The 13,181-nt window shown below is 40.7% G+C and overlaps 1 long non-coding RNA gene across 1 annotated transcript; it reads right to left on the bottom strand.

Annotated features, from left to right (window-relative positions):
* Positions 1 to 590: 590 nt before the first annotated feature.
* On the bottom strand, positions 591 to 5,477 carry LOC141983917 (uncharacterized). Its single transcript, XR_012638576.1, has 3 exons — positions 5,242 to 5,477; positions 1,764 to 2,650; positions 591 to 1,032 (listed from the first exon to the last, which is right to left on the bottom strand). It is a non-coding gene; the product is annotated as an uncharacterized LOC141983917 (long non-coding RNA).
* Positions 5,478 to 13,181: the final 7,704 nt, after the last annotated feature.

The raw sequence follows: 13,181 nt of genomic DNA, 5'->3' as shown, positions 1-13,181 counted from the left end.
CTAGGCATCAGCAAGGAGCACTTCAGTAATAGGCTGAGCAGGTGCAAAATGACAGTAGAATGTGCCTTTGGCAGATTAAAAGAATGCTGGCGCTGCCTTCATGGCAGGTCAGATCTAAATGAGGAAAATATTTCTGTGGTCATAGCATCCTGCTGCATGCACCATCAGTATTTGTGAGGCTAAGGGTGAAGAGTTTCCCACAGGCTGGAGCGTGGAAGTGGGTCACCTGGCTGCTGAATTTGGGCAGCCAGATACCAGGACTATGAGAGGAGCACAATGGAGGGCTGTTTGAATCAGGGAGGCAACATTTTGACAATGAGCACCGGTAATGTGTCTTTCTATACAGCACTCTGCCATGCTTTGTTAACTTGCCGCCTTGCATGAAAATTGTAATGATTCCTGATCACGATTTGTAGTCCGCAAATGATCAAACTGACACCATGTATTACTACCAGCAGCAATCGCCACGTGTAGGAGATGAATTAAGATTGGTTATCTTTCAGAGAGTTTGTTTTTATTAAATAGCAATTAACAACATGCACAAAAGGCTTTGTGGGGAGGGAGATAAGAGTGTAGGCTCTCATAGCTGTGCGTAAGTCCACTTATCATTTTGGAAGCTGTCCGAAGGGGTGGAGCGAATGGGGTACTGAGACATTCTGGGAAGTTGCAAGGAATGTGTGGGAGGAGTTTGGGGAGGACATGGAAAACAGTTCTATATTGGCTGCAAGAGGAGTGAGCACACATGTTCTGCCTGGAGCATAATTAGGGACTTCAACATCTCTGTTTGCTCCTCCATCACTTCTGTCATCCGCTCCTGGCCCTTTACAATGTGCTCATCACTCTCCTTTCTCTCCTGCTTTTATATATTAAATTTTTCCTTTGGGGTCTCTCGCCACTCCCTGTGTTCTCTTTTTTCGGCCTCTTAGGATTGGAGCACCTCTCACAACATGTCCTTCCTGCTCCACCTTGGTCGCTTCCTTATCTGGCGGAGGCACTCTTCCGGTTTGTAGCAGGTTCCCCTGAAGGCCACGCCTGCAGAAACACAAGAAACAATATACAGAAGCGTACTTGTTAGTTCACGTAGAACATTGAATGATTATAGTAAAATACACCTCTTTTAACATATGAATTACTTTCTCACTGTCCCTTGGCAAGTACGCATCTCGGTGAACACCCTAAACATGGTGAGTTCAGCTCGGGTGGGGGGGTTGGGTATTCAAGATGGGGCAAAGAATCTAGGTGGTTTTTTAAGGGGATCACTGCGGGCGACTAGGGACAATATTGTAACTTCTGCCACCATTTTGAACCGTCAGGGGTCACTGAAAATCGATATCTCACTCCTGAGGGTAAGTAAGGATGCAAGTGTGCATCTCTTGCACGCGTGCTGTTTCAGACCTGGTCTCTATGCTGCTTATCTGTGTTCCACTTTGGTCCCTGCACAAGTGGTTGCCAAGTGGCACAGGAAAGTTTCCTACAATGGGGAAAAGAACAAAGCAGCTCTGCCAAAGAACCTTTAGCAGAGGATTGGCGAGTACCTCTAGGAAAGTTTCCTGGAGATCTCTTAGGAGGATGCACGTGAAATCTTGGTGTGCATTAACAGACTGTTCCGCTACACTGCTTAGCTGCACAAGGGAATGTGGAGCACACTCAAACAGAGCTTGTCTTGTACATCTCTATCCCTTCACCCACCTCTACAATATACAGAGCAAAGGACAGCTCTACCTCATATAATCAAGCAGCATCAACTCAAAAAGATCACTTACCAGTATTCTCCTCTCCTGCATCATGTGTGCCAGAGACGTACTGCTTGGATTGGCTACATCCCTCTGGAGTGGAAAAGAGGTCCTGACTCGATGTGCCACTGGATGACAATGCTGTGTGCTCCACATTGTTTTCCAATTCTACTTCCTCGTCCAAAACTTTGTCCATGGGGTTGAGTCCACTGCCTGGTGCCTCCAGCCCTGCCAAAGTATCAGTGGGGCTCCTGGCAGTGGAGGTGGGTGTAGCCACCAAGGATGGCGTCCAGCTCCTTATAGAAGTGACAGGTCTTCAGCACAGCACCAGAGCGCCAGTTTGCTTCCCTTGTCTTCTGGTATGCCTGCCTCAGCACCTTAATCTTTACACGGCACTGAAGTGTGTCCCATTCATAGCCCTTATCCAACAAGTCACGAGAAATCTGACCATAGGTATCGAAGTTCCTTTGGCTGGAGCGGAGCTGGGACTGCACAACCTCCTCTCCTCCCAGTTCTAGTAGATCCAACAACTTGCCACTTCTGGGTTGACCAAATTATTCCCCAGCACAAGTTACAGTAGGCATGAGACTGCTCTAACTTATGGCGGCTAGGAAGGTAGCCCAGGGACATCTTCCACCAGCTGGAGATCAGTGGAACACAAGCACTCCAGCCCCACTGGGGAGGAAGAAATTGAATTGAATTGAATGTCTTCCTCCCACTGGGGAGGAAGAAAGGGCTGGCATAAAGTTGGCTACACAGCATTACATCAGGTCAGGATGCCCCCTTGCTGGTGAATTCGCTAATTGTTCTCTCTTTGGGGCTGTTTTGGTCCCTTTGAGCCACCTCAGTTGTACAAAGCGACGTTAGCAGGGATGAGGATCTGGTCCCATTTTTAGAGATTTCTGTAAAAAGGCACTCTGAAAAAAAGAACAATAACAATGACTTACATTTGTACTTGTAAGTAACCCATTTACTATTTGTCTGTCAAGTTTAAGAAATACATTGACAGTTACAATAAACAGAAAGTGAAAAGCCCAACAACCAAAGGATGCACATGTCTAGGTGAGTGAACTGTTCACTTTCTAAGATCAGGTTTTTCCATATATTGATATGTTTTTCCTATCTTAGCAGTAAAGAGATTCAAATTTCTGTCTAAGGTACTTAGATTGCACCCATTAACATAGTATCTGAACAACTCACATAATCTCATAAAACCCTTATGAGGTAGGGAAGTGCTATTATCTCCATTTTACCATTAGTGATCTGAGGCACAGAGATTAAAGCCCACACAGATCCTCAAAGTTATTTAGGCACCTGACTGATTTCAGGGGGATTTAGGTGCATAAATACCTTTAAGGATCTGGGCCTAAGTGTCTTGCCTAAGGTCACACAGGCAGTCTGAGGGGAAGCAGGGAATTGAACACTTGTTCCCAAAGTCCCAGGCTAATAGTCTAACCACTGAGCAATCTTTTGTCTTTGTACATGATTTGTACACATTGCATTGTAATAAATAAAGGGTGCACTTGAACTTTATAACAAAGAGATGTGGAGAAGAATTAACATTTAACTCTCTAAACATGACATATAGAAGAGTTCTGGAGATGTTGAACAAAATGACCTAGTCAAATCTTGGTGTTTAATGCAATAAAAAATATTAAGCTTTTTACTAAAAAAAATTTCCTTGCTGCTAATTATAATTATAATGTTATTGCAACTTCTTCCTGCCAAATCTTAAATCTAACTCTCCCCAGGAGTTCTGACTAGCTCAAACATACATCATTCTGTGCTGCTTTTGGAGTATCAGAATATTCTAATAATATCTTTTTAATTGACAGTTTTTTAAAAACTAAAACTTCTTTATAAACACATAAAATGCATCATGTTAAATCCTGAAGATTTTTCAGTGAAATGTTTATAAGCTATTCTGATAGGAAGTATACATTACATTTAGGAAACCTTGAGTTAAAAAGTAGCTCTAAATCCAAGATAAACAATTTATTATTTTTTTTAAAAAAGAGAAATAGTTAATTGATTTCTTATTGGATTATGGTTTCAGTAATTTAGGGATCACATAAATAATTAAGGGTTCAATCTGCACCTGTAGCTGATGTCTGCTTGGTGTAGCTGAGGAGAGGAGGAAGTAAAAGTGACTGTAAACCATGTTGCAGCTCCCTAATCTCCTTGTTGGCTGGGGGTTGGTTCAGCTCATAGTGAAAAATAGAGCAGCCTTGGGGTTGTTCTAAGATGCAACAGCCGCATGGCCCCAAGGGGCATTAGCTTAGCCAAAGACTGCAAAAAGTGGAGTGGTGTACCAGCTACTTCTCCTTTCCCTGGGCATACCACAATGACTGTGGTGGGGAGCAGTGTAGGACAAGCTATGTTGGCTGTGTCCCCCTTGGATATTCTTCCACACTAGGGGAATGTTGAGCTGACTGGTTAACTGAGCTTTATGGCCCTCTTGCAATGCTGGTGTGACGCAGAAAGGACAGAATGGGGGACCAGAGTCTGCCCATACAGTTTTCTCAGAATGGCATAATTTCAGTACAGTCCTCAGATCATATCAAATTGGCCTTTTTGTTTTAGACTAATTAAATTATTCTGTCTCCCTTTTCGTACCTTTTCCCATCAACATTTTTTATAATAGGTTATTTTAACATCTCACATAAACTTTTACAAACTTTTTACAGTTATAATTCGGGTAAACTTGTGGACCCAGTTGTCATAACAGGCCCCCCAGCTCTGGGGAAGAAGTGTAGCATAGGAAGGAGACTCCTGGGGGTCCTCTGGAGTCTTCACTGATCCTGGACATCCAAATTCATCAGTTATCAGAAATAAATGCCATTTATCATATCCAGTTTGCCAAGAGCGTGCACCCCTTCCCAGATCTGGCTGCAGCAATCCAAGTATTCATAGTGATCTAGGTGCAAGTACTTCAGTACACTATGTTTGGAATTGAGAGTAGCTGCCTCAGAGAAATTCAAGATGGTGCAACATGCAGGATCTCTTCTTGTGAGTAGCACTAGGACCACATACACTGGCTACGTGTCCAGTACCAGATCATATTTAAGGCCCTGATCCTGAAGGCTTGTAATGGTCTCAACCCGAGTTTTCTCTGTAACCATGATCTACCACGGCAGCGGAGTTCATCCGGCATGCTCCAGCTGTTCATTCCTAGAGTAAACCTCACAAGTGCAAGGGATTGGGATTTCCTGGTAACTGGCCCATGACCACAAAACTTCTTTACCTGGTCTCATCATCACCATCCCAAAACACCTGATACCACCTAGGGAGCTTCTAAATCAGGGGTTCTCAAAGGGTCACAAGGTTATTATGTGTGGGGTCGCAAATGTCAGTCACCACCCCAACCCCCACTTAACCTCCAGAATTTATATTAGTGTTATATATTTATAAGTGGGGTCGCACTCAGAGGCTTGCTGTGTGAAAGGGGTCACCAATACAAAAATTTGAGACCCACTGTTCTAAATAATAGATGATATTAGAAACATACCATGGACTGATAACTGGCTTGCCTTCCTGTACTGGTCCACCTAGTATCAGGTACTCTAGGGAAATCTCTGTTTCTACAATGGAGGCTTCATCTCTTCAGTTTATTTGGAAATTACGATCTTGTAAAGCAATTTTAATAGAAATACTGTAGCATAGCACAGAGGTAAGAACAAGTTAATCATCACTCCATCTGAGATGAGAAGTTACTGATCCTAAAAGAGGGAGAGAATCAAGTAAGTTATGGCTTAACATTCTCTTTGATCTGTGTATGACTTTACTATTTAATTGGCTTAAGATGGAACAAAGTGGACAAGGTAGAGAAGGTTTCATGAGAGAAACAGTTTCATAGCAATTCAACTTCATTTGAGACTTCTGGCAAGCATTAGCATGCATATTGTAAATCTGTTTCTTTATTAGATTTCTCTCTCTCCTATCGGATACAATTTTGTAGTCATCTATGGCACTGGCTCATGTTGGAGTAGAGGAGAAAAAAATTGTTTATTAGACTGACCCCTTAACAGTTTAGGTTATCATTTTATGTGGTGTGTGTTAAGTTTTAAATTACTGAAAGAGAAAAAATATTCATTATCTTTGAGTTGAGATTGTTAGTTAAACATTAAATTTGAAAATATTACAGTTAAATAACATTAAAAACTGCATGGAAATGAACAATTAAGGGAAGGGAGATAAATACTCTGATATCTTTATAGTTCATGCAATCTCTTAAATAAATGTACTCATGTAAAACATTATTAAATATTCCAAAAACAATCTTAATTCTGTCCCAATGTTAGCCACTTGTTATCCAACTAGAATATGTTTATATCATGACAATTGGATTTTAATTGTATTTAACTCTATACAAAGTTTGGAGTGTTACAGTCTAACCATTTTTTAGCTGGAGATACCCACAAAAGTTGGATACTGAACATATTTTCAAAGATGTAATTTTTAAACACCTGTGAATCAACTTGCTCAGTAGAATTTTGGATTGGGCTAATCCAAACATGGCTTTAAGCAGCCTTTGCGTTCCCCCCATCCTGGGGCCACCAAGTGTTGGCCTATGCATGGGCAAACGTTTGAGTAACATAAAGATGCTAGCTTGTGCCAATTGCCAACAGTACTTGGGCTATTCCAGCAACTGAGTAATCAGCAGGTATTCTAGTTTTCCATGATAAAAAAGCCAAAGTTCTCTGATTAAAAAACCCCATTAAAATCCATGTTTTTCCATGATTAAAATGAAATGCTGAACTTTAGTGTCCCTAGCCACAACATACATAGGAATCAGTTGAAAACAGTGTTTTATTGATATATTCACAATTTTTAAGCAAGTTTGAAGCCTACCAGTGACAGCGGCGAGGGCTCTGGCCGTCAGCGCATTCAAAAATCAACCACACCAGGGGGAGGTTGCACACATTGAATAAGTGACACTAGTTCCTTCAGTAAAATGTAGTTAACATATGTTTTTATTTTTTCACAAAATGTAAAAACTAAAAATTCTCTGTAAAAACGTAAATTCCATGTTTTTCTGCCATTTTCCGTGGCAAATGGAGTTCTAGGATCCCTGGTAATAAGCTACGTCCACAATGTGACTGTTCAAAAGCTCACCTTACTCTCTGTTATGTTCCCCCCTCCACCCTCATCCCCATCTCCCTATCTGTAGAATGAAACCAGTAATATGCAGCAGGATGTACTCAAATATTTCTCCTTCTACTCTCACTCAAGATCATGCCAGCACAAATGCACTGTGAGAATCACGGAGGTATAACTTGCTCCCTGAAGGTCCTCCCTTGACCCTGGGCTGAGCGTATCTTGGGTCAGGATAGTATCTGGGGCAGTAACTTTTTAAATGATCTGTAACAGAGGCTTGACCAGTTTTCTTCAAACTCAACAGAAAAAAAATCTCCATAGCCTTGAGAGTAAACATGACAATTTTCAAGCTAAGCAACTTTGATAGCCAAAGAACCCATGGAAAAATGGGACTGCAAATAGGTCTTTAATGGAACCTGGTTACAGTCTTAACTATGGAGCCATAACTTTTTGTTTGTTTGTTTTGTTTAGAGTTATTTTTTCCATTGATCAGTTATTTATCTGTAATGCTATTTTCTGGTTAGGGTTTGTCACAAGAGACAGCATTAAGGTTCACAAAAATCATAGATCCAGCTTGGATTACTCAGGAATCCCTGGAATGACAGGTTCAAATTCTGGCAGGCTTGATTCAGTCCTTCATCCTTCCAGGTAAACAGAGTTTGTTGTGTGAAGATTTTTTCAGATGAGGTCCCATGTGTTAGAGAACTTATTCCTTCAGTCTCCCACTTCCCTGGTCCTTCTCGCAGGAAAGAGAGCAACGTTACCCAAAGTCCGAAGGTGCAAACAATTCGATGTTTATTGGGGTGAACTTCCAGCAAGCTTAAATCCAAGTTCCTTTTTCCTTATTTTTGAATCCCAACTTACTTCCTGTTTGCCCCTAATTTATATAGTAATATTCTTAGCTATACCTTAACCAATCATTCTACTGAAATTTACCTAACCAATCCTAAAATATTGTAACATGATTAGCTAACCAATTATATCCCACCACCTTAATTAGTTTACACCCAGCAAAATTAATTATACAGCAGACAGAAACAATCACAGAACCAGACAGAGACCATGCAAATAATAGCAAAGTGGGAACTATAATGACAAAACAATACAGAAGTGAGGATTTCACAGCTACATCTATAAAGACATAAGGGTTTCATAGCTGTGACTATTGATAAGTGAGTTCTTACCAGACAGAAAACTATCAACCTAAATTTCCTTTTACATCTTCTAGGCTCTTCCCTTCCTCTGGAGGTGATAGATCGGATCACCTTCCTAACAGCCCCATATTGACTAGTTTGGAATGTGAGGATGTGACCATTCGCTTCCCAGCTTATGGCTGCCTCTGCTGCTTAGCCAAAGGCATTGGCCTAAGAACAGGGCCTCAGACTGTCACAGTAAGAGAAGGACCTTACACCGGCAGACAGTGATTTTGATTCTTTCTTTTATACCTCTATAACTAGCCAAGTGATAAGAATACACCTAAATTCTGAGAGTATAGGCTTTTACAGACAGGCCTGAATATCTATATCCTAACACCATGTACACTTTAATTTTCCCATGGCACTTAGTGTAAAATGAAACTACAGATTTGCCTTAGTCTATTTTGAGAAAATTTCTCTTCCTAATGCTGTGTGCTGTTCACCTGCCAGCTGTTCTTTTTCTCGGAATGGGAGCTGCAATTTTTTTTTTTTTTTTTTTTTGCAGACTACTATCCCTAAGCTATTAATAGAGGGACATATGGGTACATCATTGTCAGAAACATGTTGATCTGCCAGACACAAATTGGTTAATAAATATGAAAATGAATCTTCCAAGGATAAGGTTCCAGCATCCAGTAGCACAACTGCTGAAATACTGCCCTGACATCTCCTCAGTACACTGATAATATTCTCATAGAAATCTGTGTAAGGTGAGAAATCTTTGATGTCTGGCTGAAACATTTGTATTTTTAGAAGTCTTCATGACCGTACTCTGACATCCTCTAAGATAACTGACTAACAATTGAACATCCTGTACAGCTATATTCTACCTACTTTCCAAGGTACACAATCCATAAACCCTCACTGACCTGTGGTGTCAATGTGTTCTTGCCTGCAGCCCTTATTTCTGCTTTGTTAGAAAGCTTGATGAGACTGCTTATTGAATTTCTTCCTTTCAACATCAAAGACACTAGCTATGCTTTCCAATTATTTAATTGATTCTGCTACAGTGGATATCACTGATTCATTTTCACATGAGAAATCCATGCATTGTAAAGAGCAATTACCTATAATAAGAGTCTAGCAGTTCTCCATCGCTCTTTTAGCAAACAGACAATCTAGTGATTATCCAGACAGGCAATGATCTGATATTGATGATAATTTTACCAAAATGTCAGTGTAGTTGCTGTATGGATCAGGATTTTCTGACCTCACCAGCATTGTTTTGCTTGTATTTAGCTTTAGCTGTGCATATTTTTTTATCTCACAGATTGACTTTTTAAGAGTCAATCTTTCTGAGAGGCAGCATAGTCTAGAGGGGTGGGGATGCTGTGACAGAATGTACCCATATAGCCACACCCTACACACGGTTGTAATGAACTTTGTACACAGTATATCTGTGAGATGTCATTTAAAAATTCATAATTTGCTGATCAATAACATCATGGTAAAATGCACATAGCAGCATTATATGTGAAGTTATAAATGTAAGCTGAGATCATGACTAAAAGTATGTTTTCCAGAGAAGTCTGAGTAGCCAGGGGAGTGGCCAAACAAGTTCTCCAGAGACAAAGAGCAAGCTGATGCCTCAGCCAGGTGTAAACAAGGCTGATGGACCATTACCTGCTGAGTGGCCATTCTTTGGCCGGAAAGGGGGAAGGGACAAAAAAAATCTATTTCTTAGGAAAGAAACAGCACAGAGTTCCCTTCCACACAGACTGCCTATGCCTTGCTCCCAGCTGGAAAAGCTTCTATAAGGGGGGAAAGGATTATAAAAAGAAGGAGCATACATCCCACCACTCCCCTCTCTCTCCATCGATTCACTGCACTAGAAGGGACTATGGAAACAGCCGTTGAACTGGAGAAGGGGTCCTGACCTAAGAAGTTTGGTCAGGAAGATTACTGAAAGCATGTGGTGAGAAAACCTGGCTTTGAATTAGGGCTGTCATGTGATTAAAAAATGAATCGTGATTAATCGCAGTTTTAATTACACTGTTAAATAATAATAGAATACAAATTATTTAAATATTTTGGATGTTTTTTACATTTTCAAATGTATTGATTATGGTTACAACACAGAATACCAAGTCTAGAGTGCTCAGTTTATATTATTTTTATTATAAATATTTGAACTGTAAAAAGGCTAAAACAAAAGAAAGTATTTCAGTTCATCTCGTATAAGTCCTGCAGTGCAATCTCTTTATCGTGAAAGTGCAATTTACAAATGTAGATTTTTTTTTTTACATCACTGCACTCAAAAATAAAACTGTAAAACTTTAGAGCAGTGTTTCTCAAACTTTTTTTTGCTGGTGCTCCCATTTGGACTTTAAAAAAAAAAAAAGTGACCTCCCCACCAGAAAACATTGTGATCCCTTACCTTCAGTCCTGCGGGGTTTGGGGCTTCAGCCCTCCTCGGGCACCAGAGCTCCAGCCCCTCCCCACTTCCCCCCCCACCCCCTGGGCACCTCTGGATTACAATTAACATGTTAAAATATTAATGCATTAATCATTTGTGAATTAATCCTTAATTGACAGCCCTAGTGCAAAGTGAAAGGTCATGGGGACTTATCAGTTGGAAGTGACAGAGGAGGAGTAAGATCTGGGTGTATTGGTTGATGAATACGAGTTGCCAATCTGATGCAGCTGTGAAAAAGGCTATTCAGTCCCTAGGATGCATCATGTGAGGTATTTCCAGTAGAGATAGGGAAGTGTTACCACCATTGTACAAGGAACTGGTGAGACCTCATCTGAAATACTGCGTGAAATTCTGGTTTGCCATGTTTAACAAAGATGATTTCAAACTGGAACAGGTTCAGAGAAGGGCTGCTGGGATCTGAGGAATAGAGAAACTGTCTTACAAGAGGTACAGCACACCCACCAGCATTTTGTACACAGACTCACCAAGGCAGTCTCTGTTCTGTCTGCACTCAGAGCCTTGCCCTATTTCACCAGTGCTTCGCAAGGAGCTGTGCTCTGCTGCTCTCAGAAATGCCCTCTGCTGTGCTTTCCCCTTGGACCTGCCCTGTAGTAGTGTCGTCTTATCCTCTTTCAATAAAGTACGGCCTTGTAAAATAAATTTTTTTTTTAAAAAAAAAAAAAAAGAGGAGACTTAAGGATCTTGGTTTGTTTAGCCTAAGAAAACAAAGGCTGAGAGGAGGTATGATTGCTCTCTATAAATACGTCAGTGGGATAAACATCAGAGAGAGTGTGGTGCTATTTAAGTTAAAGGCCAGTGGTAGTACAGGAGCAAATGGATATAAACTGGCCATCAACAACTTTAGGTTTGAAGTTAGGTGAAAGTTTCTTACCATCAGAGAAGTGAAGTTCTGGAACAGCCTTCCAAGGGGAGAAGTGGGGGCAAAAAAATAACTTGTTTCAAGACTGAGTTTGAGAAGTAGCGCTGTCAAGCGATTAAAAAAAGTTAGTTGCAATTAATCTCAGGTTTGATTGCACTGGATAAAAAGACGGTTATATGTAGCTATTGCAAGGCTAAGTACCAATGCCATTGAAGTGCCAGATCTTCAATACCACCTTCCTACATGCTAACCATGCTTTCAGCTACAGTTCTTGTGCTACGGATAATCCACTGACAGCAAATGAATCCCGCCAACCGTGACAGAATATGCTTACAGAGTTTCAGGATTGCTACAAGCCCATGGATCAAAGTACAACCGCTTAACCAATGCTGTTGCAAAGTGGATAGCTATGGACTGCAGAACACTCAACATTGTAAATGACAGAGGGTTAAGAGATGTTATTCAAATTGCATCTTCCAATCAGTCTTACACCTTGCCCTCCCAAGGAACCATTACATCATAAATACATGACCTATATCACAACAAGAAGACTACAGAGTTGGAGCTTCTGAAAAATGCACTAGCTGTTGTTTTGACTGGTGATCACTGGACATCCTTGAGCAATCACAGCTATCGTGGAGTCAGGGCGCACCTGATTTGATGCTGCTTGGACACTGCAGTGGTTTTCTTTAACAGCAGTGCGTACTGAAGAGAGAGATTATGCTGAAATGAGTGAAGAGCATTTCTTGGATGTTGCGAAAGATTGGAATGTTCAAGAATAGGTAACAACGATTAGTACTAACAGTGTGATCAAAACTTCAGTTAATCCCAATTAGTTTTTTGTTGTGATTAATTTGTTTTGAGTTAATCGCTGAGTTTACTGCTATTAATTGACAGCTCTACTTTGAATTTAATATAGTTTGTTAAGCACCAGTTGCATTTTACCTTTATTTTTCTTGTAACCATTTTGACTTTTCTGCCTGATTACTTGTACTCAAATAAAATCTCTCTCTTTGTAGTTAATAAACTTGTTTTATTGTTTTATCAAATTCAGTGTGTTTGAATTGAAGTGTCTGCGAAACTCCATTTGGAGTAACAAGATGTGTGCACATCATTTCTTTTAATGTTATGATGGATTTTATATAAGCTTTTATTGTCCGGGAGAGGGCTGGGCAGTACAGGACATGCATTTCTGGGGGACAATCTAGGACTGGGGGTGTGTTGGGGTCACCCTGTAGTATAACCCAGGCTGATAAGAGCCAAGGTGTGGCTGTCTGGCACACACACAGATGTAGCTGGGAGTGACTTGCATGCTAGAGGCTGTTTGTGAGCAGTCCAGACTGAAGGTTACAGCAGCAAAGGAGGGTAAAGGGCACCCCAGGTTAGAGGGCAGGGGTGACACAACTAACCATTAGTCTGGATTGTACCCTGGCTATGTCACAGTTGGAAATTGGAACATCCTTAATTCTAATACGAGCTCTGCCACTGTGAGAGCTTGGGAAAATCATTCTGCCTTTCTGCCTCAGTTTCCCCCTCTGTAAAATGCAGAGAATAATACTTACTCACCCATCTCACAAAGGGGGATGAGGGTTGATTAGTTAATGGCTATACAGTGCTTTCACCATGTAATGTTCTATAAAATGCTAAGTATTATTATCATTATTATTTATTATTATTAGAAAGGTGTGCTCTCTTGTTTTTTTAGGCCTGCAAACCACAGATTCACTCCATAGACGTCCTAGAACTATGATGTCTCTATGGGCCGTTCACTAGGGCTGTGTTCCTCAATCTTTTCAGGTAGGCCACCCCATATTTGAAATTTTCATGATCTCCTTACACTTACTATAAAATAAGAGTAA

The sequence above is a fragment of the Natator depressus genome, chromosome 1, assembly GCF_965152275.1.
Source record: "Natator depressus isolate rNatDep1 chromosome 1, rNatDep2.hap1, whole genome shotgun sequence".
NCBI lineage: Eukaryota > Metazoa > Chordata > Testudines > Cheloniidae > Natator > Natator depressus.
This window is presented reverse-complemented; position numbering and strand designations above follow the sequence as displayed.